The 25,050-nt window shown below is 48.0% G+C and overlaps 1 long non-coding RNA gene across 1 annotated transcript; it reads left to right on the forward strand.

Annotated features, from left to right (window-relative positions):
• The first annotated feature begins 6 nt into the window (after positions 1-6).
• LOC129784393 (uncharacterized) lies at positions 7-22,009 on the forward strand. The gene is made up of 4 exons (XR_008747066.1): positions 7-1,245; positions 15,252-15,380; positions 17,038-17,339; positions 20,864-22,009. It is a non-coding gene; the product is annotated as an uncharacterized LOC129784393 (long non-coding RNA).
• The last annotated feature ends 3,041 nt before the right edge of the window (positions 22,010-25,050 follow it).

The raw sequence follows: 25,050 nt of genomic DNA on the forward strand, positions 1-25,050 counted from the left end.
AACAGATCCACAGGAGCCACCAGCTAAAATGATGTATAGGTTGTCCTAAATTGTAGCATCAGGCTGGTACCTTGTCAGATGCTACAGAAACAGCTCCAAGTCGCCTTTGTCCGGTCAGGTAGTTGCAGTGGTGGCAGCTCTGCGGGACTGTTGTAGCTGTTGAGGTAGATGGGACCATGGGCATCCTCCCTGAGATGTCACTGGTGGAAAGGTGGCCTGAGGAAAGCCTCCAGCGGTCCTGCAGCTGGGCCATGCTTTGACTGAGCATTCCACATTTGGAGCGCTTATCTGGGCTCAACCCCCACTAGCAAACGCTGGTGTACATGGCCAATTCCTGCTTCTTGCACCGAGGTCAGAGCAAGTGGTGCCTGGCGGGAGACCGGTGAAAAGATCACGAAAGAAGCAGCTATCAGCTGATGACTTGTGCTGGGAGGCAGCAGGCGAGTAACCTTGCTCCATTTTATGGTAGTGCTTCACCTGCGAGTGCCCGCTGTGAGTGAAATTGCCTGGGCTGGTGCTGTCCTTTATCAATTTCGCTCTCAGCAGGCTCCGCAGGTGAAGCGTTTCATTGCAGGAGTCAGACTCCGCTCTCTCCTTGACAGCCTGAAATAGGAGGTGGGGAAAGGAAAGAAGGTAATAAATGGCCAGAGAAAAGCAAAAGCAGAACAGAGGGTGGTGAGAAGCAGGATGTGACTTAAACGGTAATGGTAATTCATACTCAGCCCTCTAATTCTGGGGGAATTTGACACTGAAAAGAGCTTTACGTAGCTCTTTCAAGCTTTACAGTTAGACGTAAAAGAACTTCACAATTAGAAGTGAAAAATTATGGTGAATAGTATTATGTTTAAGATGCTATGTAAGATGATGTGGCTAAAATTAAAAGATAATTTTCTTGATCTTCAGCCTAATGGAATTATAGCAGCTGTTTCCGGGAGAAAGCCAGGCAAAAATTCTTTTTTTCTGTTTTTCTAAAGTCTGCATTTCAGATTTTTGTGGGCTTTGGGTTTTGTTTATTTATTGCCCCTTCTTAAGACAACCTGCATGTGACTTTCAGCGTTGCTGGGCGCCTGATGCCACTTCCCTTGACTTCAGAGAGTTATTCAGCATTCAAGATGAGAACCATGCAAAATCAGTAACTGCCTCGGAACATCTGACTGCCTGTTACTGAAGAAAGAAGCTCAGTGATTCAGGGACAGGGATATCAATGCAGCTTTAAATTTCACAGACCCATCTCTTTCCAGCCAGGTATATCCTAGGGCTTCTGGGGAGTGGATGACAGCACAGACCCAAAGCATTTGAGCTGATTCCTGGCTCTGAGGGGCATTGCTTGCATGGAGACTAGGAGGTTGCTTGTGGAGCCGCAAGCATCCCGCTTCAGCCGCAGCAAGCTGATGTCTTGAACCAGGGACCTGCAGGGGACATGGGCAAGTGATGCCTATACCTCCTGTAGGCCCACTGCAACAGAAACTCTGTCCTAGTTATGTGTTTGGGAGGCAACTGCACTGTGTAGCCCATCCCTGAAGTTTTGGGGATAAATAGTGGCTTTTTGTTTCAGTGATGTGAGGTGTGTATAACTGTACCTGGAGGCTTGTGGTTTGCTGCTGGTTAATGTGGGAAAACTGGTTGGGAGGCTGCTGCTGGAGGAAGGCAATCTGGGTGAAAAAGATCGCAAATCATCAGAGCTCTCAAGTTTCAGGAGAGTAGGGAGTGAAAGCAATGGACTAATGAACTTAAACCGGAAGACTTCAACCCGCTCAAAGAATTGGTAAATGCAGTCTTGTGGAAAGGAATTTTAATGGGAAAGGGAACCCTGGAGAGCTCTCAGCTCCTAAAAGAGGCACTGAAGATGCGATGAAAAACCACCCTAATGCAGGAGGCTCGCAGCAAGAATAGGGAGAGGCCAGTGTGGCCGCCGAGGAAGATGACCTGACAGTCAAAGTGATGGTGTAAAAGGTGTCTTGCAGGCAAGCAGTACAAGGAAACCTTCTAACACTGTCCCATATGACACTCTCATGGGCCAACTAGGGGCATGTGCTCTTCATTAAACTACTGTAAAGTGGGGTAAAAAGGAGGTAAGGCATCAGGCAAGCATGTGAAAGACAGGAGAGGAAGAAAGCTGTGGAGAGGGAAGAAGGCACAAAATGGGGTAACTTTTTTTCCTCTGAGAACAACAAAAAAAGTCCAAAATAAAACCCCAACACAATATTACACATCTAGTGTTGTAGTTTCACACAGATGCCTATGTCTTTATAGCATTGGTGTGTGACTGTGAATGGAATCTGATTTGCCAAATCAGTAAATACAAACCTGCCCTATGCTGACGGAAACATTAAGATCCTTTGCATGAAGCTTTTTGTTTTCTCAAATGAGGGAGAAAAGCAAGCAAACCCACTGCAGCTCCTCCCATAATAATGTTCCCTTTTATGTTCTAGAGGGTGGGGTCTCTAAGTAGGCAAATTTGAATGATTAAAAAAAATCAAGAGGCACATTTTTCTGATGAGCAGACTACAAGAGGTAGTTTTGCCAGCTCCCACCCACAAACTGGTTTACTAATATTATTTGCCCTCCTTTGCAATTAAACTTCTTTCTTAGGTGCCCCCATTGCCCTTTGCAAAGTGACTTGTTAGCAGTGTTCAGGTAATTCGGGGGAAGGAGACCACCAGGAGCTGGGGGTCCTCCTATTCATTTTCATGTAAGATCTCTGCTGAGATCTTTTTTAAAGCATTACTTCACATGCTTTAACGATTTTTGTCAATATATCCAAATCAGTAACAGGATGGAGGTTAGGCTAAATCTTAATTAAATTAACAGTCAATGGGATTAGGATGTCAAAAGTTGATATAAAACATCAGCTAGGAGAATTATTATGTCTGTTATTCTGTGTTATAAATTTGTTGTAAACTAGAGGAATGCTGGAAATTTCACATTGCATTCTGATTTGTCTTCCGTATCTCACCACATGTAATAAGATTATGCAGATTACAGATAAACAGAATTGCCTCTTTAATTTACGGTTGGTGGGAGGAAGGGTGATCAGATGTGAAAAAATCCGTGCATGCTAATTTACATAGAAAAGAGACAGAAATGCTTGGGGAGATCTGGTAAAAAGATGATGGCTCTTTTGGTGATTTCTTTCTGGAAATTACAGTACATTCCCTGGGAGGATCACTTGCCATGCTCTACATGATCACTGCACAGACAGGCAAAAGCAGAAAACAGGCTGTAGTGACAAGAATCTCACCTGGTGTGTGAGTTGCTAACAAGGCAAATCTCAGGATACTTGTAATGAAAATCATCTATAAACACTCCTACATGGTGGGTAGGTCTGCAGAGGTTTACTTTGCGCTGCTCAGAAAGAGGTGTTTGTTTTCTGTTCTCAGGTTTGGTTGAGCAGGAACACAGGACAGTGCTGCTGAGAACATGGCAAGGTAACACAATCCAAAATCTGCCAGGGCCAAGAGTTTTGCAAGTCATCCATTTTTTGGTTTGGGGTTGTTGGTTCTTTTTTTTTTTTTTTTCAGATTAGGTGATCTCCTAAATAGTACGACTTTGTAATGCGCAGACAACTTGTAGTCCTAAATGAAATTAATATAATATTTAAATGCAGAAAGGGTGATTACGGTTCTGATATTACACGGTGCTGCGGCTGTATTCACAGATACTCAAACTGCATGCACTGCCAGTACATTGCATGTGGATCTTTGAACACGCGGTTTCAGCATACATGAGTTTCTATACTGTTCCTCCTTCATATAGATCAGTGAGTGCAGAGTGGTAGTCTGGAGGGCTGGCAATGCATATAGTGCGTTCTATGCATTCGTATGGACTGTAAAGCCTCTTAGTGCTGCTGTATTTGTGTTTGGAGCACTGTGTGTCCTCCAGGAGTTTTGTAAGCCAAAAAAGAAGAGTGCAATCTGTGATGGCTTGGCCTGTCAAAAAACAGTGAATCCGGAAGCAATTACCATCAACAGCAGAGTCTGCTAGTGCCTTGGCACCTCTGGTGCAGTGGGAAAGGCTTTGTAAAGACATAATTATATTTGTGTGATCTGGCTGAATGGAAAATGCATGCAACCTATGCATTCATTGCTCTGAGTTGGGTGACATGTTTGGAATGTAGCAAGTTACGTGTCTGCCCATGTGTGTAGTGTTCCATTGATTGTTTGCAACTGCTCTGAAATTTCATCCGTGCTAGTGATGTAGGCCAGTCCCTACACTGATATTTTTTATGGAAAGATATGAGATCACAGAGTTACAGAAATGTTGGTTGGATGGGGCCCTGGAGATCACCCCACTCAAAGCAGGACTACCACCAGTGTTATACCGTTAGGTCAGCTGTGCCTCTATCCAGCCAAGTTATAGAAAGCCTCCAAGGAAGGAGCCACCATCACCTCTCTGGAGCACTTAGTAGAGAAGGTTTTCCCAATGGCCAGTCTGAACCTCCCCATCTGCTGTGTGTGGCTGTTGCCCCTTGTTACGTCCTCTGGCACCACCAGGAAGAGTTTGAATGTGTCATCTTTGTACCTGCTCTTGAGACAGTCACAGGTTGCTGTTCCACCATACTTTGGGCTCCTCTTCACCAAGTGAAACAAGCCCAGCTCCCTCCACTTCTCTCACACTGCATCTGCACTCCAGACCCTGGGCCATGGTGACGGCCCTTAGCTAGACCTCTCCAGTTTTTCCACATCCTCCCTTGAAGCAGGGGCTCCAAAAAGAGGATGCTGTACTCTACCTGCAGACCTACCAGTGCCATGCAGGTGTCTGTTTCATCTGCTGGCCACCCTCCTCCCAACACTGCTGAACATGCTGTTATTTGCAATGAGATCATACTGTAGTTTCGTATTCCTCTTGTCACCCACCATAGCCTGCAGGTCCTTCTCAGCAGAGCTGTTATTTCCCAGCTTGGGCTTATTCTGTCCCAGCTGCAGAACTTTTCACATATCCTTGTTGAACTTCATGGGATTTCTGCTGTGTTTCCAAGGTCTGTTTACCGATGCTTTACCATTCGGCTTGTCAGGCACTCCCTTAGTTTAGCAGCATCCACAGATTTGTTTGAGGATGATGCATTTATGGATTTGCATTCTGCCTCCTCATTCAGGTCTTTGATGAGAACAAGGAATGATAGTGGCACCAGTATCAGCCCCTGGGGCACTCTGCTTGTTACTAGCTACCAAAGGAGCAACAAGATGTTGATCACTGCCATTTGAGCCCCACAGTCCAAGCAATTTTCAAATCACCAGACAGTAAAACAGACATCAGACCATCCTACAGCTTTGGCCTAGACTTCCTCAGCTCCCAAGCACAGGTGTCATGCAACGGTCTGCCACTCATTCAAGGCTCCTTACCACTTCAGCTTGCCTTCTGCTACGTGGGACTAGATGCAGAACAAAGCTGATGTTGCTGCTGTGGTAAGAGTACATGGTTCTTGGGCTTGCTCTTCTTGTGACTTTTCAGATTTTTCACAGTATACTGGTGACACAGTGACATAGATCCAGGAACTACCAACTCTGTCAGGTGTTCACAGCCCCTAGTAGTCTATCAGGCCCTGTCTCTGTGACACAGTGTGCTTTGATTTTGCAGGGACGCTGGAAATCTCTTTTCTTCTTGACTTTCTTGATTTTCCACACCCACCTTTGTTTTTCTTAAGCCTCACGTAGCCATCTTCATTCCTTTCTCTTCTATCCAGATGTTTTTTTCGTAATGGTGCCCACCTCTGCTGGCAAGCCAGCCCTGGCACTCTCTCTGCCACTAGCCTGGAGCGTTAGTGCTGGAAGCCCCAGGCAAGAGCAGCTCCTGTGGGTGGGGAGGTGCCTGTGGGAGGGCATGGCCATGGCCCACTGCCCTCTCTCCTGCTCCTTGCTCCCTCTCCAAGCCAAATAACGAAACATTTGTTCCTGACAAGCAGATGGGGATGAATTGGCAAGGAGCCCGGACTCCTTATAACTTAATCTCTCTCTTCTCAGCTGTAAGTAAAGAGAGTTTTGTCTCAAAAGAACGTGATTCCTTTGGCTTTGCCACCAAATATTTGCTCACTGACATCTTTTTTTCTAATACTGTTATCCCAAGAGAAGAAATGGAGAGTCAGATTTCCAGCTACTGAGGAAAATTATCTGTGGGCAAGGGAGGATGGATGAGAGGCCATTCACAAAAAGGCAGATTACTTCTGATGAGGATATCATGCCATTTACAAGCTTTTATCTCTCTATAAAGTGCTGTGCTGCCTCAAGTATTGTAATAGAATAGGCATAGGGAAGTGTCATCTTCCATTTACTCCAAGGAAATTGCACTGAGACAGATGAGCTGAGGAATTCCTGTAGAGAGATTAGAGAGTCTCGTGGTGGGCTACTCCTCCAAGAAGCTTTGAATTTCGGAGGCTAGAGCTAGAAATTTTACTCCATTGGAAAGCCTGTTTTGTTAGGAATGAACAAAAAATGAAATCAATAATAAGCTGACCAGTGGCATCACATTTCAACATGCGAGAGGTCACAGCCATATTCCATAGAATATGGCAAAACCCCATTAAACATCCATAACCTTTTTCTTTGTCAGAAAATGTGCAAGTGTGCATTTAATTTTCCTCCATTGACCATGCTTTTCAATTCTTATGGAACTGGGGAAAGGGATGGACACATGTAAATCCTGCAGAAGCTACAGCTGGAATGTAGCCTAAAATCCACCCAGGGACTGGAGGTGTCTTCCCTCTTCTCCACTAGCCCACTGTTTTGAATAAATTGCTGAGTGATGGGGTATGTGTTGGCTAGCAGAGTAGTTGGCAGGTGTGGAAATACTAGTACCTGGCATGAAGCTGAGGCCGAAGTTGGGAACACAGACATATCAGATATGTCCTGATATTCATTAAATCCTCCCCTGCTGGGACTGGGGAGCTCCTGATGGACCCATCCTGGGTAATGAGCGAGAACAGCTCCTGCAAAAGGAGCTGGGCTTTGAACTCATGAGTTTTGCCCATGTCTGCCGCACCAAGAGCCTGATTTATCCAAGCATCCAGACAGGAGCGATAGCTGGTCAGAAGCTGGTGCGGGGATGGAAGGGAAAACTGCACAGGGCACAGCGGGCTGGCAGGAGCTGGCTGTGTTCCTGGGGCTGCATGCTTTTCCTGCCTGCCTGCGTGGCAGCAGCCTGTAATGTCAATTAGCTGTCCGCCCCAGGGCTGAGGGTTCAGGGCACTTGACATGGCACTAGCGAAGTGAAGGACCTGGTGCAGAAAACCAGTGCTGCAGGTAGGCAGGCAGCAAAGACCCAACCGCAGAGGGCACCCACCATCTCTTGCTAGTGCTAGTCGGAGCTATATTTAGACTATTCGGTTAATGAGTAAAAGATACATGAGAAAATAGCTGCTACTTCTGTGTGCATAGTGGCGGCACTTGGTGGCACTTCAGAGGCCAAGAAGCCGTGCCTAAGGCTGCCCCGAAAGCACTCATGGAGCATGCCCTAAGCACTGCGCTGGCTCCCGCTCCCGCGCTGCTCTGGTGGGCTCGGCAGCCCCAGCAGAAAGTCGGGGCCGTGCCGGCCATCGAGCTGTCCTCCTGCTCCTGCCGCAGCGGTGCCTGCTCTGAGCGAGGCAGCCGGGCGCGTCTGCCCCGTGCCACTGATGGAGCGGCTGCCAACCCGCACTGGGCCTCGGGCCGGGCCACCAAGGACGGCTGCTGAGCTCTCCCCTGCTGCCTGTTGATAAGCTTTGGTGCTTTGCAATTCCCCTTTCCAATTACTGGCCCCGCTCCCCGTGCTGGCTGGGCCTGGCGTGTGCTGCTGGCTCGGCGGCGATGCCGGGGCTGTGGGGCTCAGGGGGGGAGGAGATGGGAGGAGCGGTGGGGCAGAGCAGGGATGTGCATCGGTCACTGGGAGGGCGTCGTCTCGCAGCTGCCTTTTGCAGAAGTCCGTGGAGGCTGAGGATGGAGTTGTCTGGATGAGCCGCACAGAAGTGGCCCTCGTGCGAGTTATGTGTAGGAAAAATCTTTTCCAGTGTTAGGACAGGGACTCGGTGAGTACCCAGGCGAAGGATGTTGTGGCACGTCTGTCACTGGAGGCCAGATGAGAGAAATATCTTTCTGAAATGGCTTGGGTATAACTGACTGGTTTGGGGGCAGGGAGGTGGGGAGGGTGGGCCGGTGGGCCCTGCTACCCTTTTTTCTTTGGCTGCATTGCTGTATTGCTAGAAGAAACCTGGGGGGGATCGTCCATATAGATTTAAAAGTACAGCATTTAAATACCAATGCCACTATTCTAGGTATTGTGGGCTTAATGCTTTCCCTTATGATAGGCGCATTTCCATTTCTATAACATCCACATAAAGTTATTTGAAGCTCCAGAACTGGCCTCCTGTGACTCTGAGCCAACAAGCAGCCATCCCGCAGGCGTCAGCTGGCTGCCGGCTCACCCTGTGGCAGCACCGGCACAAGGCAGGGTGCCCAAGCTGGTGGAAATCCCAGCTGTCATAAGGCTGGTGCCCTTTTCTCACCTCCTCCTGATGCAGGCAGTGCACTGCCAAGTGCCAGGCATCCCTGTGGCATGTTTTGTGCCCGAGACTGCTTTTCAAGCAGGACAAATTATGGCAGAGCTTGTGCAGCCAGAGTTGCTCGTGAAGGATGGATGAGCAACCTGAAACTACAGAGGGCAAAAGTGGGAAGCTGGCATCTTCATTTCCCCTCTTCCCTAAATTCCATCTTCCTGGAAGCTGGGCTCCTAACCCAGGCTGGCACCGAGGTTTTATTGGTGTGAGACTGGAATCCAGCTCAGACTGCTGCTGCAGGGGCTGTGCTCCACAATTAGCTCAGAAAAGAGGTCTCCAGAGGGACAAAGGGTTTCTCACCATGAGAAAGAGCTCTCTATTAAAGTGTCAGCTCAAAAGCAATTCTTATCTGAGTTGAGAACAAAGAAGCTGCTGGCTGCATTATGATTTTTAGTATTTTAATTTCTGAAAATACTTTTTAAAATATAAAAACATCAGAATGAATATGCGCAAATCGTGAAGATCCAGTCTTGGCCTTGAAAGGAAAGAGGTAACAAGCATGGCTCGGCAGCTATCCTAAAACCCCTGTGGCAAGCAATAATCTTGAAAAAGCCAGTGCAAGCTATGTTTTCAATTTATAAATTAAATGTATTTAAAATTTATGAACTTTGACTGCATGAATAACTACTTCATTAGACTTTAAGGCTGCATGTTTCCTTGGCTTTTTTCATGGTAAAGTAAAACACATTTCTAATAAACATGGAAAGAGATTCCAAGCTAGAGTCACTACTTTTATGTAAAGGACCCTCCAGACTCATTAAAAAAGTTTACCACCTAAATAAAGCAAGCACATTGTAATTCTTGAACTCATAAAGTTGGTAATATATACAGAATATTAGCCTATTCTTACATGTACACCTCGGTATCGATGAACGACATACAGTGAGGGGTTTACTATAAGGAAATTAGCATATAAAACTATGTTTTGGTAAGCCTTAGGCCGAAACATGAACTCAAGGAACAAGAGGGTGTAAGCTCAGCGCTGCTCTGATTTACTGAATAAGAATGGCTAATTATATGCAGATCCTGAGGAGAGGGCTCTCTGGTGCTTTGACACCAAAGCTTTAGCTGTAACTGAAATTGCCCCATTTCTCCTAGTTTATATCAACTATTTAGACCCCTTTGACAGCCAGCTGTGTGGACGTGGGGGAAGGCATGGTGGTGCCTACACCATGCATTGGGCCACAAAACAAGGCTGTGGCTGAAAGAGTTGGCACCATGCACTTCTCCTTCCCAGCACTGGTGCATCCACACCTGGAGTACAGCATCCTATTTTGGGACCCCTGCTTCAAGGGGGATGTGGAAAAACTGGAGAGGTCGTGGTTCAGGGCTGCCACCATGGTGCAGGGCTACAGTGCAGGTATGGCGTGAGAGAAGTGGAGGGAGCTGGGCTTGTTTCACCTGGTGAAGAGGAGCCCAAAATGTGGTGGAACGGCAACCTGTGTCTGTCTCAAGAGCAGGTACAAAGATGACACATCCAAACTCTTCCTGGTGGTGCCAGAGGACATGACAAGGGACAACGACCAACATGGCAGATGGGGAGATTCAGACTGGCCATTAGGAAAAACTCCACCAAGCGCTCCGGAGAGGTGATGGTGGCTCTTTCCCTGGCTAGATAAAGTCTGACTTAATGGTATAATGTTGGTGGCAGCCCTGTTGCAATGGGAGATTGGACTGGGCGACCTCCAGCAGTCCCATGCAACCAACATTTCTGTGATTCTGTGGTCCTTTTCCTCAGAGCAAGGGAGAAGCATGTCCCAAATCATCAGTCAGTTCACCCAGTCAGAGAGAGAGAGGGCAGCTCTGCCAGATCCTGGCTCCTGAGGGCTGGTCCCAGCCTAGCTCTTACTCATAAGTGTGTGTTAGCCTAGGCTGGGGTTCAGAAACAAACCTGCAACAAAACCTGTCAGCCATAGATAGCTGGCGTCTTAAAGCCACCAGTGTCTGAGTTCCACATGGTTGTGTCTTGCAGTAGTCACAGCTCAATGTACTTCTGCGTTGTGAGGCAGCCTACTAGCAGTAACCCCCCCAATCTCATTGTGGGCTAAGCCATAGGAGACTCCAAATGAGGCTGAAAGCTGCTCCTTCAGTTTCAAACCTTTAAATTGTCCACACAAATCCACACAAATTTTTCTCTCTGACTCTAGGAGTAGCCAATACAACTTGTCTTCTGAAGACAAAACCTAGTTTTGCAACAGCTTCAACTAAGTTGGAGCCAAATGATGGAGCTCTTTGATACAGTAAATCTTCTGTTTAGTGGGGAGAAGTTATCTATACACTGTACTCAATCACCAAACCCATCTTTGAGAAACAACTTGAAACTTCCATGAGTTTACCACCTTTGCCTTCCTTTTCCAGCCGCTTCTTCCCTTCTCTGCTCCATCTAACACTGCTTCCTTCTGGCACCAGCTGGACTCCCAGACCTTCTCGTTGTCTACCTCATGGCTGACAATCCTTAGGGCTAAAAAAGCTCACGGGCTGCCCTTTGCAGAGCTTACACCACTTGACCTTCAAGGGAGTCACGTCTCTGTCCATTTACCATGCGTAGGAGTAAGGGAGGACCCAACTCAACCGTAAGACTGCTCCAATGCAGCAAAGTACAACAGTCTCAAAGGATGATGGCAGAACCAAATCCTCATTGGCTTGACCACAAGGTGTTTTCACTAGTATGAAACAAAAATAGGACTGTCAAGGGCATGACTGTTTACATGCCACTGCATGGCAGTGCGCAGGTGAAGCTAAGGTCCATCTCCCCAGCCTCGTGCAGCAGAAGGTCCCTTCTGGGCAAACCTGAGGGACCTGCAAAAGTCTTTGGTATTCAAAACTCATCTTCCAGTAAGATGTCACCTTATTTTCAAGTCCAGTACTGACAAATCCTTCGTCAACTTTTACTCTGCCTTAGCAGACACTCTGGTCTTCACGTGAAGCATTGTATATATAATTTGTATTTGGTTCTTCTCCTACATTGGAATTAGTCACATGAAAATTACTGGATTAGCTTTTGTCTGTGAAAACTCTGCTCTGAAGAAACCCTTTCCCAGCTGTACTCGAAAAACTGTCCCCAGCCTTTCCACAGTCTCAAAGCTGACACAGCCAGTGCTGTCTCTACGTTGCAGCTCCTTTCCTCCTTGGCCACAGAGGTGCTCAAAGTAACACCGGAAATCTCACTTCACAGTTCTTGCGTGACAGCAAGAAACAGAAACCACGCAAAAGAGCGTTTTTTTCCTGAGCCAGCTCTTGCACGTTTGCAAAAGGGACGGGGTTGCTGAGCAAACAGACTTGCCCCATCTCTGATTTCTTTGATAGTAAGACCATATGGGCCACCGAGCTGGTCCTCACTCTCTGGAGCTTTTCTTTGTGGATATTGCATGTTCCTTTGAAAAAAAAACCCAACAAAACAAACCCAACAAAAAAAACCCCAAAGCCCAATGAGTTTACTAAGTGAAACAAGCAGGTAAAGTAGTGCTGCATATGGTGCTAGTAAAATTGTAATAGTGAAAGTTGGCAAGAGCCAAGCAGCCTTTGTATTAATTCTCTGGAGCTTCAGGTAGAGCTTAATGTAATTACTTGCTGTACTTTGTAGCATTTTAAGAGAAAAGTGTGTGTTTTAAAAAGTTATATTTCCAAATGAAACAGTCAGGTCTGGAGCAGACAGAGTGCCTGATTCTGGTCCCTCTGAAGTCAACAGCAAAACTCCCGTTGACTTAAATCAGAGCAGGATTATGTCTCAAATCTAAGAAATAACAGCAAACAGAGCTGTGCTCTTTTTAAATTCACTGTCCAGGCTACCAGATTGTAACTTTTCCCTGCTATTTTCTCCACTTGAAACTCCAGACGGTTTGTCTCTCCTCAGCTCCACTGGCTGGGTCTGAATATTAACGTTGAAACTTTTTTCTCACATAAAGATACCTGTTTTGCATCTCAGTGTATGTGGGTGAATCCATAGATCCTGAATCTCACCCACATGAACACAATGATTTCATTCAAGAAACATTTGTGTCATACTTCTATATTTCAAAATACACACAGTCTGTCAAAATGTCATATATCTAATTTTCCTGGGTAGATTCAAAAGCCCTGAATACTGAGGACATTCACATTTCTGCAAATAGAAGAATTTAAAGTGTTGGGAGGATTTCTGGGAGGAGCTTTTAGTGTGTTTGTTTGTTTGTTTGGGGAGGTTGTTGTTGGGGTTTTTTTTGTCAATTAAGGCATTAACCAAGATTAACTTCCTTGTTGAAGGCAAGGCTGTGATCCTTAAAACCTGCCTCTGATTAATTGAATTCTGTCAATCAACATTGTTTGCTTACTCTTATCAAAAGCTGGAATAGATCTTACTAGCAGCCCTTTCCCAACACGCCATTGATAATATTAGCAAAGCCTGACCCCTTGATCATGAAATTAGAAAAGAATATGGGCACATTGCTTTTATTTCTTGGATTTGGTATGTAATCTATAAAAACTGCACTTGTGGGAACCATTTTTTTCCTTGGATGTCCAAATCATCTTGCTGTACATTTTTTCTCTAACTAGCTTGTCATTTCAAAGTTTCTTGAAAGTACCTGTTTCCTCGTGGGTACGTGTAGGTCTTCCAGATTTTCACTGAATGCCTGAATAACAAAAATGAGGATCTAGGCCATCTTCCCACCTCTACCTTGCTTGGATCTCACCACACCGGCTGTCAACAGAGCAGTCAGAAGTGACACAAAGCTGAAATGCATTGAGATCCTTGCTCTGCCTGAACATTGGCTTAAGAACTAGTCCCCAGACCTCCCTCTGTATCAAACGGTACGCGAAGGAGCCCTGCTATGGCCATCTGGCGCTGGATGGAGCCTTGTATCAGTTTGCAGTTCACCTTCTCCTATAGTTCCTATGAGCAATGGCTTTTCCAGCACCTTGGCTCGCCCTGTTATTTCTGTTCAAGTGTTTATGGTCTCTAATCAGCACCTAACTTCCCTGTACTGGAGTTTGTCCCATACCTACGGTGGGGTTTTCATTTGAGCTCCTCCTGGCCTGCTTTCAATCACTGGGATCACGTGCCTGCAGAGGGAGATGAAAAGCAGGTTTTATTAAATGGCATAAACCACAAAAAAAGCTGCACTGGCTTTTGATAATTTCAGTCTGATGAACTGCAGTGTTTATTATCAAGGTTTTCTTATTGATTCTCCTTTGAGATTTCCCTACGAGGGGAGGAAAACGTGGTCCCGCTCTCAAGGTGGCACCCACTTCAGCTGAGGCTGGTGGGACCCTCACCCCCCTTGGCTTTATGGTCCCTGTTTACTGAGAGGATCTCCTCCATGCCTTGGGAAAGGCATTGACACTCACTCTGGTTGTGAGGTCTGGGACTGTCACCATCTGGCCCTAATGCCAGATGACACATTTAAATGCTGTAACACCCATGGGTGTTCTCCAGAAATCAGGGTCCCGCTGCCCTCAGGGTCGTGAGCTTCCTCCTGCTGGCACCTTTCCTACCTCCCCCTCCCCACCCCTGCACCTGGCCTTGTATAATGAAGACAAGAAATTAAACTGGAGCACATGCACCGGTGCCTTTTTGTTTACCAGGGAGCAATATTCACTCCCCTGTGACCAAGGAGATGCCGGGCAGCTGGATGGCTGCAGAGGTCCTTGGGGCTGCCTGTACAAACAGAGTCTGTTATGATGTGCCTGCAAAGCTTGTGAACAAGCAGATAGTGCTTTGGGGACACAAAAATGCCTGCTGGCCCCTGGGTTCCAGACTGGGAGAATGGGGGGACATAAGGGTCCAGAAATACTCTGTACAGTGGCATCCTCCTGGCTGAGCCTCCCTGCTGCAGGGTCCTGGACCTCCTCCTCCATCTCCTCCTGCAAGACCTGGCAGATGAGTGGCTGGAAACCCAGAGCTCGGTGACTACCTGGTCCTGCAGGTGCATTTCCCTAGTGAAAGTGAGACTCATCTGTAAAATAAAACAGCTGGGGCCTTGAGGCGTGATAAAAGAAGCGGCACTGTTTCATGAGCTGCAAAAGGGAAGGATTTGCCCGTCTCAAAACTGCCCACCAGCATTATGGTACCTGTGTGCGGTGGTAGCATTGAGGAAAAACAGTGCTGCCAAACATTTGCAGCATGAAAAAGATGCATTTTTCTATGGGAAATTTAATGGGGAGAGCTCCCAAGGGCAACCCCCGCACAGCTCCGCAGGAGCTCGGCTTTCGTGAGGAAAGGTGGTTTAGGTGCCAGCCTCAGCCATGCCACACTGACCGGGTTTTACTCCCTGGTGCCATACACCCATTGCCTTCCACCAGCCAAAAATCCCCCATCTTCCTCACTGTGTGTCATTTCCCACCCTGATGCAGGGCTTTAGGTCCAGGTCCTCCCCAGAAAGCAGCGCTACGAAAGCGGTGGCTCAGCAGAGGCTGCCAACGCGGAAAGCGAGAGTGGGTTTTGCTTGGTGGTGGTGGTGATGGCCACTGGCATTTCCGCCGGCTAAATACGGGGTAGCCGCTAAAAACAAATCCTGCTCTCAGTTTCACCACTGAAATCGAGGGTGTTTTGTCTGGTTTCTAACGGGAGCATCGGCTCTGAATAATTTCACTCCAACAGTAAGCGAAGATGCACAATAGTCCAAAATTTGAGATCATGAGATCTAGCCCAAGCCTTTTTCTCAGTTTTGCTTTGAGGTAAGCTGATGATTCAAAGTGAAACCTGGCTCAACCCATGATAGTTACTTACTGTTAAATTTTACCTTACCAGGAAACATTTGAGGCGTGTAAATGAGAGCCCTCCATCCCCAAAGAGGCTGAGGCCTGAACTTCAGGCAGGAGTGAAAGCATCCAACGAAGGAGCTGAGGGAAGCTCTGGAGAAAGATAAACTGCCTGACTGTAGGTATTTCCATCAGGCAAGCTTAACACCTCTTACCTAAACGTCTGTAATTCATACACAATAAGAAACAAAGGTTTTAAAGCAAGGATTTCCGTGCTGTGGCTCCCGTAAAGCCCGAGTGTGGCTGAGACCTCCCTTCTGCCGCCATCCCTGCCGTAGGGCAGAGGTGGGGAGACGTGAAGATGTGTTTGATGGAGGTGCAAGCATGGGAGACGCTTGGCACTGAAGCTTTTGGAAAAAATCAGCTTCCAGGAGCTGTGGCAGGGAAGATTTTGCATAGGTTGATGTGGAAAGTGTCCTTCAAAAGCTAAAAAATAAAAATAAAAATGGCATTTTCCATCTGAACGCTTTTAAATTCTCTAAGTAGAATTAGATTTTATTACAATGTTTAATTATTATACTAATGACTGGTAATAGTGTATCGAGCTAATGTGACTCAAGAAGCCCTCGCTTTCCAAGCACAAACCTTTGATTTTTCTCCCTCCCTCGTTGATATTAATAAGCCGTTTGAACTCCGTCCGCTCCAGCGAACCTTTCCCGGGGCGCTGGCAAAGGCCGGACACGGGTGCTTGCTCCTTACAATTCCTGCCGGTGCAATCCCACGCCGGCGGGGCTCGCCCTGCGCCGCCGGGCCCGGGCCGCTGCCTCGTTGAGCCGGTGCCCTCTAGTGGCAGCGGGGAGCGGCTGTCCCCGCCGCCCCAGCCCCCCAGCCGCCGCCCCCCGGGGCAGGGCACCGCCAGCCCGAGGAGGGTGGGCGCCGGCTCCCCGCTTCCTCCATCCAGGTGCGCAGGAACAAGTTACCTGCAATTTGTGGTAGGTGTTTTGTGCATGTATCTCCCCTACCACAAGATCTAATCCTTCTAGTAAGTAGCAGTTAATGCATCACTGTTAGTGCATAAACCCCAACCGACATCTCTCGCGTGTATGGGAAGGCAAGCCTGCTTCCAAGGGGGGGGGGGGGGGGGGCAGCAGATTTCACCTTTAGGTATCCTAGAAGTAGGATATCTTTATCCTTAATTTATTTTTAATCTTAGGATTAAAATCTATTTTTGCTCTCTCTTCCCTTTCTGAATTTCTTGCTGTAAATCAACATTTCTTTGGCATCCCTGACTATGGAAAGGATGTGGGTTGGGACCCAGTGCCCCTGTCCTCCTCCATGCCCCATCCCTGCTCTGGATGGGCTCAGAAAGTGAAGGAAATAATCTCCTTCTCCTGCACTTCCACATTGCTGGCCCTCTCACACAAGCTCAGACCCCAAGCAAAACCAATTCCCTTGGCCAACATGGGCTGAGGTACTCAGCCTCATCAGCTCACCTCCTGTCTGGGCACCCTGGGGTGGGGACCAGCCCCAGTGTGCACTAGCCCCCTGTGGCCCGCCCCCACCAGCATCCTCCTAGGGCAAGGAGGTCTCCCACCACCCAGGCCAGCTCCCCACCACCTTGTCAGCCGCTGGCGGTCCCAGGGCAAACCACTGCTGTGTGGAGAGGTGCCTGGGCCAGGCTTCACCACGCTTGATCTGCACCGAGCAGGGCCACACTAACTTGTCTCAGTCCCACAGGTGATGAGGGATGGCTTTTCTTCCTTCTTACCAAAACTGCTTTTCTTCCTTTAAATGTTTTTTTTCCACTAACTACCTGTCCCTCCTTGCCTATGCAGGGCAAGGTGTATTATGAGCCCCATACAAGGCTTTGCAATTGGAGTGCAGCAGCAGATCATCCAGAGATGAGAAAAACCACTTCCTCCCGCCACCACCTCTATGAATCTGCACCAGGACCTGCTGACAGCTCTGCGCCACCCTCCTCAGCTCAAGTCGAGAGAAGTACCTGCCATCAGAAACTCCAGAGTTGCTCAACACTTCTTCCCTGCTGCACAGTGCACATGCAGAAGTGACCGCAAGGTGACTTTCCCCCATAGACACTGGAGCATCTTATAATAGGATCAGCATCACTATGGCTTTGGTGAGTCCACGGTGCCTTCCTGCTCCTCCTGAAAGCCCCAGAGGTATTAACATGCCACCCCCGCTGTGCCAGGGCTTGTCCCTGGCATCACCCTGCTCAGGGTTGGTTGTCAAGGCCCTGCGGATGCCCTGCACCCTCGGGAGGGCAGTGAAAAGTCAACGCTGCCTGCAGAGTGTGGGGTTGCACCTTGGCACGTTCCCTTCCTCTGGCAGGGCTGTCTTACCCTGCTGTGGCATTGTCCCATGCCACCCAGCTCCCTGCTGGCAGGCAGCACATCGCACCCAGCAGCACAGAGGCATGTGAGCAAACATTTCCTTGGAGGAAATGATCTTCAAGCAAACTTTTAGATTGGCCTAAGGACATGGTTTGCCACCTCTTGAGCTGGGTGGCTCGGGGTAGGGGGGATATCCATTTAACCCCTCCTGTGGACCTGGTCTCCACTTGTCCTGTGGAGAGAGTGATCACTGTGCTCAGGGATCTTTCTCTCCACAAAAGCCCACACCCCATGCATTAACTTGGATCTAATTAGTATCTGCTCAGTGGGCCTTATTCAAGGGCCTGAGTGCGGTACCTGTTACCTCAGACTGGATTCTGTGGAAAAACTGGGTCATCCAAGTGGTAAGTGCCTTTTCCTTGTTGAGTTTAGCACAATTTGCAAGATCGCCTTATTTCAAAGAGCCCTGTTGACGGTGCACCAGTCCTTGGACGCCACCAGCTCTGGGGAGTCCACCCACAGATATGCTCTACCTCGAAGAGCAGGGTGAAGATCTTCATGCCTCAAGAAGGAAACGTGCTCCTGAGCATAAAACCACCTTCATCACTGTCCTCACCCCAGCCTGCACCCAGTTACAAACATTAATCCCATTGTCAACACGCATCGCACCAGAAAAAGTGTTCATAGCTTTTAACTCACAGATCAACCATGGAAAACAAATATCGGGAAAAACTGCCCACAAAATAAAAACCACACAAGCAGTGAAATTAAGAATGATTTAGGTGCAGAAGCCTGACCCAGCAGACCCAGCAGCATGAAGCCAGCAGGGAAACACGCATCCGTGTTGGCGGGTCCACCTTCAGGTCTGGCTGCCAAGGGTTTGCCAGGTCACCTGTGTGTACAGAGCCTGGAACTGAAACACAGCTCTGACCAGCAACACGTGGAGAGGCTGGGTGGTGGGAAGCGGTGGGGGGGCTGCTGCTGTGAGCCCTGGACGCCTTTGGGTGGGCGGCAGGACCGGCCACCTGTCAGCATCCCACTGGCAGCCATGGCCGGGGTGGACATGGCTGAGACTGTTAGGAGAAAGATCTGAAGGCAGAAACTGCTTTTTCGCAGCGAGAGGCATTCGGTCTGCCAGCTGTAGCCAGGCTGTTAATCTGTGAACTAAGTGTGGGTGGGGAGACGGTGTGTATCCTTATCTGCACCTTCTGGGGAGTATCAAAGTCTGGCTATTGAAATGACACTGTCTTCATTTCTAGTAAATACTAATTTTAACCTTCTTAGGGGCTGGCATTTAAATCAGATTAGGATGATGAGTCTATTGTCCCAGACTACTTGAATGCATTTTAAAAAAACCACAACCAAAACTAATCAGGCCATGGCAAACAGGTCATCTTATGTGAAATTGTGTGTTTAGTAATCAGTGGTCAAGGCCAGCTGAAGTCATCAGATTACTGCAGTGCTGGAGAGATGGGAAATCACTGGCCTCCCTCAAATTTCCCTCAGCTCTTGAAGAAAAATACCCTGTGTTTCTTGTTCTTTTAGAAATATTCTTCGTTATTCCCATTTTCTATCAGCTGAGCTTTGACTCATTCTGGCACCGACCATTTGCAACCAGAGTGGTCACATCCCCTCCTAAGCAGGGACATTCAGATGGTTATAGGGAGCTGGTGATTAAAAGACACATTTAGCAGGAAAGCTAAATTCCTGCTTGCTTGAGGGTGATCAGTGGTAGATGGTGTGATACCCACGTGTGCTGTATGTGATGGTACTAAAGAACCAGCAGTATGCTGTACTAACTGTGTGAGGATGGAGACCTGTTCCTGCATTTGAAAATCATTTCACAGTAATCAGGATTTTAGATAACTTTGAGGTCAGACTTTGGTGTGAAGAACAAAACGCTTCTCTGACTGCACGTTTCCAGATTACACATTTTAACAGCTCTGAACTGCATGGGTTGCTGCAGACAATTAATGCTGGCGAAGAGCCAAACAAAAAAAAAAAATCAGAAACTCACTTCCACAACAGCTAAGCCGCATGGTATTTTGTCACAAGCAAAATACTTGCTGAATAACAAATTTGTGATTTTAACAGCCTCTAAAAGTTTCCAGCGCGGCTCACAGGCAAGGTCCTGCTTTAAGACTTCTGGCTCTGTGATGCTAAACCATACAGCTGCAACTTGTAAAGAAAGTAATCTAGACCACCTCATTCCCTGCCTCTGATCCCTATCTGTGAGATGCAAATCATTGCTCTGTGTCTCATTGCAGAGGTAAAATCTGTGCACAGAGGCACAGATGCTCGGGTGGTGAGCAGTAGGTAGGTTCAGCAGCAGATGGAGGGGAATTATCCCTGCCTCCGCGACTCACTGCGTTGGAAGTGCTCACACTTCCCGCTTGCGCAAAGCCTTCCCAGGAACAAGGGGGCTTGGAGCAAGCCATGGGCAGCGCTCTCACTTGGGGTGTTAAAAGCTGATTTTTCCTCCCCTGTCCCTGCTGAAGTCAGGCAGGGGCATCTGCTCGCCTGGTTAAGGTGTGGCTCATGGCTTCTTGAGGTGGCTGAACGCGTAGCTAAGCAGGCTCTATTTCTGTGTGTATGGAGGGGTTTTGCTGTTTCTTGGAAGGGTCTCCCCTTACACTAACATCTGATTCTGCTTTTTCCAAAAAAAAGCTTAATTTTGAGGTCAATTTCCTCTATTTACCATGTACATAGAAAACTCCCCCGAAGATGCAAAAGCTTGTACTATTTTTTTTTCTTTTTAGTTTTTATGGAGTGCTCAGAAGTCTCTCCACTTGCAATTATGCTGTCAGACCAAACTCTTCATGATCACAAATCATTTAAAGCATTAGGCATCAAATGTAGCTACATTAGAGCCCAGAGACTCAAGTGTTTTCAATAAGCATTAGCAGCTAAAATGTTGCAGTCTTCCATGAGTATGTTAAAAGTGAGTGAAACCCCAGGAAGCAAAATTTCCTCTATGAAGAAATAATTTGGTAACTATATTCCCGGGCAAGTAAGGGAAGAGACCAACCGCAACTGAGACTCAGGAGACAAGAGTGGAGAAGCAAAGGCATGTAGTAAATGCATTAAAAGAATATTCAGCCAACAAATCCTGAAAACTATGGACATTTAAGGTGGTAAGGTTTAAGATGCATCTGTGGTCTTACAAGTAAGCCCTAAAAGGTAAAAGCTGGTGACTGCAAAGTAAATCCTTCAAGACAATCCAAATATTTAAAGCATCACCAAAATTCAATCTGGTTAAACATCTGGGGTTTAAACCCATCTGGTTTAAGCAGCACATCTTCTTATGTAGACACACGGAGCTGCAACACAGCAAAGAGAGATGGAGCAGAAGTTGCAGAGGGTTCGGTGAAGCACATCACCTGCCGCAAGTGGACTTCAGGGGAAAAGCTCTACAGGGAAGGCAGCTGCGGAAGAATGCAGGGCTGGGCCCTGTGCAGGACCTGCACGGGAGTTTGGTACCATTTTGTTGGGGGAGGACACCAAGAACCTCACCAGAATTGCACCATGGGGCTGAATGTCTCCCTTCCCTGCTCCCAATGACTTCTAACCTTTTCAAGGGTGTTATTATCTAACAGCCAATTTTTCTTACATCTTTGAACAAGGTCTTACTCAGATGAACATGGTCCTTCATGAGGAAACCACAAAGTAAAAAAGGCAATTCACCCTGAGGTGTTGCTCCCTACTTACTGTTCAGCCCTAGAAGTGCCTGGTATCTATTCCCGGTTTCCCAACTCGCGGCAAAATCCTGTGGTACATGGAGGTATGAGTAGATGCATGTAGACATGCACATGCATTTGTGTCCTGGGCTCTCAATTCTGTTTTTAATTGGAAAATTCCATTACATTTGCAATACACGTGGATCCCATGGGATGCCCTGCTGCGTCGCCGGGGAAGCCCTTGGGTGCCACAGGCAGGGGCTGATCCCGGGCTGGCTGTGGGGTGGGAGCAGGCGCCGTGTGGGAGCAGTGCAGGAGGCTGGACTGGCAGCACTGGCTGTGGTTACATATCCCCGGTGGTTTCTATTGAGCAACGTCTTTTGGGTCTGTATGGCTTTGGCCAGACAGGTTCGGTTTGGGTTTGGGTCTGGTTTTGCTGAAAGATGGCCTCGGGGTGAGTGCTGCCAGAAAATTCCCCCTAAAAATGGCTTAATGATTTCTGAAAATAAAATTCAAGACAGAAATTCCCTTTCATGTGTGAAAAAATAATGCTGTGGTTTTGTAGAGAGGTGCTAGCCTCCCAAGGGAGCCAGCTATTAAAGAGGGATTACAGAGGGATGTGCTTACAAGGATGTGGCTATTGGTTTTTTGCTTGCTGCACAAACTTTTGGCATCCTCTGGCCAAGCTGCACGTCCCCCCAAAATATAAGCTCAGTAGAAATGTTAGTGTTTGCTCTCAAATCTCTGAGGGTCTCATCCATATGCTGCTGCACAAAACTTGCAAGCAGGACTGGTGGGGTCCATGGGAGGCCCTGGCACTGGCCAGACCGGCGGAGGGAGTATAGATGCTGGCAGCTCCAGGAGGGCAGCCTGCAATTGGTCGAACATGTATCCCAGCAGGAGCCGATGTACACCCACATCTCTGCTTTCCCTTGCTGTCTAGGGAGCAGCTGTAAAGCAACCAGCCCATGGTGCTGCTCATCTCCCCAGAGAGATGGCACATGTCACAGCAAGGCACAAAGGTCTGCAGCGTAGCCATGCCAGTGGCTGGCACTGGTGAGCATCGTGGCTCTGAGGTGCCACATCTTCCCTCTCCTGCCTGCTCTCCTAGGCAGCACAAAGAGAGAAGAAAGGAGTAACAAAAGCAATACCAAAATGGCACGTTGCACTTGCATTCCTAGTGCTATAAATTAGGAGATGGCAGCATTAGGACCGTCTGAAGTCAGCGAGGTGCTGTGGACGCAGGCACCACGTGCCTGCTGCTGGGTGGCTGCTGGCTGCTTTCCCCCAGGAGCCGTGCTGTGCCTGGCACCGCGTGGGCAGCACTCTGGGGTGAATCACCTCTGTGGTGCGAAGGGATTGCTCTTTGCTCTGCCCACACCAAGCCTAGGCAGTGATAGCCACAAAAGCTAGAGAGCTCACTCTGGCCACCGCTGGTAAGGGAGGTACTTGTTAAAGAAGGTTTCATTAAGGTTTTACTCCGTAGCGAGCTGGACCCACCATACTGTGGGACTCTGCAGGATTTGGGGCCGAGGAGATGGAAATGCAAAGAGGTGCTGAGTGCTTGGGGCTGGCAACACAGCTGGTTACAGCCATGCTTTCAGCAAGCAACAATGAACCACTCTGAAAAAAACCCCAGGTGCCTAGGTCCCCAGCTATTCGCTGTTCACCGTGACTTCTCTGAGGTTTCCTTTCCCACAATAAAGCAGAGAGCACCCCACTGGCTTGCGTGCAAGTGCTGGGTAGATAAATCAGCAGAGGATGCTGAGATGTTGAGGTGGGTTGAAAACTGGATGAATGGCTGGGCACAGAGGGTGGTGATCAGCAACACAAAGCCTAGCTGGAGACCAGTAACTACTGGTGTACCCAGGGGTCAATACTGGGTCCATTCCTGTTCAACTTCATCAACGACCTGGACGACACCACTTCAAACTGCAGGAGTGACTGATATGCCAGAGGGTGGTGCTGCCATCCGAGGGACCTTGACAGGCAGGAGAAATGGGCTGGTAGGAACCTCATCAAGTTCAACAGGAGGAAGCGCAAAATCCTGCACCTGGAGAGGAACAGCCCCAGGCACAGCCCATGCTGGAAGCTATCCAGCTGTAAAGCAGCTTGGTGGAAAAGCACCTGAGGGTCCTGGTGGACACCAAGTTGAATGTCAGCCAGCAATGTGTCCCTGCAGGAAAGAGGACTAATGGTATCCTGGGCTGCAATAGAACGAGTGTTGCCAGCATGTCGAGGGAGGCAATCCATACTGCCTGTTCAGCACTGGCAAGGCTGAACCTGGAGACCAGTTCTGGGCTCTCCAGTACAACCAAGACACAGACATACTGGAGAGTCCAGCAAAGGGACACAAAGATGATGAAGGGGCTGTAGCATCCCTCCTATGAGGAAAGGCTGAAAATGCTGAGACTGTTCAGCCTGGAGAAAAGCAGGCTCAGGGGAATCTCATCAATGTACATAAATACCTGCAGGGAGGGTGCAAAGAGGACAGAGCCAGGCTCTGCTCAGTGGTGCCCAGTGACAGGACCAGTGGCAGTGAGCACAAGCTGAAACATGGGAGGTTCCCTCTGAAATCAGGAAACACTCTGTCACTGTGAGGGTGACAGAGCACTGGCACAGGTTGACCAGGGAGGTGGTAGAATCTCCATCCTTGGAGATCTTCACAAGCCATCTGGACATGGTTCCGGGCAACCAGCTGTAGGTGGCCCTGCTTGAGCAGGAGGGTTGGATCAGATGACCTCCAGAGGTCCCTTCCAGCCTCAACCATCCTGTGTATCTGTGAGGCATCAATGCACTGTGCTGAGTGCCCCACAGAAATGCTCATGAGGATGCTAATTTTTCCACTCGTCCTAGGATTTACCTGGTATGTGTTAAACATGGGCAAAGTGTTTATATTGACATAACATGGCCTAAACACTGAATGCAAAGAATAATTAAGAAAAAAAAGACTAACAAGTCACAAAATAAGCAGGTGTCCTGCCAAAAGGAACCGTTGTATAGGATCGTGGAGATCCAGGCTGAATTAAGGTGCATTTTTGGCACTTTCTCTATCACAAACATTCATTTCTGTGTTTGGTGATCATCATCTACATGGGTTGGGTTTTTTCACGTTGTAGCTGCACATTACAAATGTGTGTGCACGTGTAGAGCATATGTGGCCCTGGCATAAGAAAAAAACAGATAAAAATAGGAGCTCAGTTCTCCAAGCTTGCCTTATGATTGTGTTTTTTTAACAACCGTTTAAACATTGTTTTTAACCACAGAAATCAGATACCAAGAAAACTTTCATCTTATTCCTGCAAAATCAAAATGGAGCTTCTAAGTCACAGCACCGCGTGGGAACAAACGCCTTTCACGTTCACTGGAGGAAGTTATTTCATAAAGTGAATTTCATTGGTATTTCTTCTACCAGGGTGCCCAGACCTACATGACTAAGAGCTGCCCCTGTTGGCATACCTGGCCCCTCTCTGCAGCCAGGGACAGTGAAACCATAGGCCCATGGAAACCGTGGCGGTTCTGTGGCCCACACGCGAGTCTTCGTGCCCACATTTTGGGACCGAAGGCAAGGGGATGTGGAAGGAAGCAGCTCCCAGAGTGGCCACATTGTGTTCCACTGCTCAGGACGCTGGAATGAGCTGTGCTGCTCCTCTGACTGCTTTGCGACTTGGTGCTGCAACATCATTTCCAGAGCTGGTACTGCACATGCAGAATAAATCAGGTCATGTCATGCAGAAACAGATTTCAACTGCTTCATTATTCAGTGTTTCCCACTTTAGATTGAGGGCCAGATTAGGTTTCAAGAGTACCAAAACACCAG

This window comes from Falco peregrinus, chromosome 4, assembly GCF_023634155.1.
Source record: "Falco peregrinus isolate bFalPer1 chromosome 4, bFalPer1.pri, whole genome shotgun sequence".
NCBI lineage: Eukaryota > Metazoa > Chordata > Aves > Falconiformes > Falconidae > Falco > Falco peregrinus.